Raw genomic sequence first — 1,143 nt, 5'->3', positions numbered from 1 at the left:
GCCCGAGCCTTCGGAAGGAAGACGAGGTCACCGGAAAGGAACAGCCGCCCGAGCTCGAGGAGCAGCGAGAGCCCTGACTGACTGACTGATCGAAGACCATTTTGCCTGAAATTGAGGGCGATTTGAAGTGTTGCTGCTCAAAGGCACTCCCTGCTGGTGAGCAGAGGGAAATGCTCGAGTGAAACAGCCGTGCTCGGGCAGACACAGAAAGCTTTCAGGTTTTGGAAAGGAAAAGAGGCGTCTTGTGCCTGAGTGACAACATGTTAATCTGTGAGCTGCCTGTGAAGTTCAGAGAGTGACCTTGAGGTAATTGCTGCTTATTCCAAAATCACACTCACTCCTTCGAGCCGGAATTGAACCAGCGACCTCAGGATGACTTTATTTTGTTTTATTCACTACAGTCCTCCGCTCTACCAGCTGAGCTATCGAAGGGAAGTGATAAACAGTGCTGTCTTTGGTGATTGTTCACCGTGCGCCTGTTGACACGTTCAGACTCGTGGAGTCCGGTGCTGATCGAAGACTTCTTTTGCCTGAAAGCGAGAGCTGAGTGTTTTGAAGTATTGCTGCTCAAAAGCGCTCCCTGCTGGTGAGCAGAGGCAGAGCAGCCTTGTTTGGGCAGACACAGAAAGTTTTCAGGTTTGAGAAAGGAAAAGAGACGTCCTGTGCCTTCATGGCAACATGTTAATCTGTGAGGTGCCTGTAAAGTTCAGAGAGCGACCTTGAACTAATTGCTGCTTATTGCAAAATCACACGTTCTCCTTCGAGCAGGAATTGAACAAATGACGGAAGGATGACTTTGTCTTATTTTCCACGACAGTCTTGTCGCTCGACCAGCTGAGGTATCGAAGGGAAGCGGCAAAAATGTTTCACTTTGGTGATTGTTCACCGTGCACCTTTGCCACACCCGGACTCGTGGATTCCAGTGCTCATGACTGAGGCTGACTCGGTACCTGCTCATACCGCAGTGCTGTGGGAGTGGGAGCTGCTCCGTGTTCTCCACAGCCTGGGCCAGTGACACAATGAATAATGGGACTGATTATTGATCTGGAGATTGTGGGTTCAAGTTTACGGAGGGTGTAAAGTGGAAGGCCGGGCCTGGAGAGCATTGGAATAGTCGAGTCTGGAGATAAACAAAGGCACGGA

The 1,143-nt window shown here is 50.3% G+C and overlaps 1 non-coding gene across 1 annotated transcript; it reads right to left on the bottom strand.

Moving 5' to 3' along the window:
• Window positions 1-338: 338 nt before the first annotated feature.
• trnay-gua (transfer RNA tyrosine (anticodon GUA)) lies at window positions 339-432 on the bottom strand. The gene is made up of 2 exons: window positions 396-432; window positions 339-374 (listed from the first exon to the last, which is right to left on the bottom strand). It is a non-coding gene; the product is annotated as a tRNA-Tyr (tRNA).
• Between the last annotated feature and the right edge of the window lie 711 nt (window positions 433-1,143).

This window comes from Heptranchias perlo, unplaced genomic scaffold (genome assembly GCF_035084215.1).
Source record: "Heptranchias perlo isolate sHepPer1 unplaced genomic scaffold, sHepPer1.hap1 HAP1_SCAFFOLD_275, whole genome shotgun sequence".
NCBI lineage: Eukaryota > Metazoa > Chordata > Chondrichthyes > Hexanchiformes > Hexanchidae > Heptranchias > Heptranchias perlo.
Note: the sequence above shows the minus strand (reverse complement) of the source record. Positions and strands in the feature narration are given on the sequence as shown.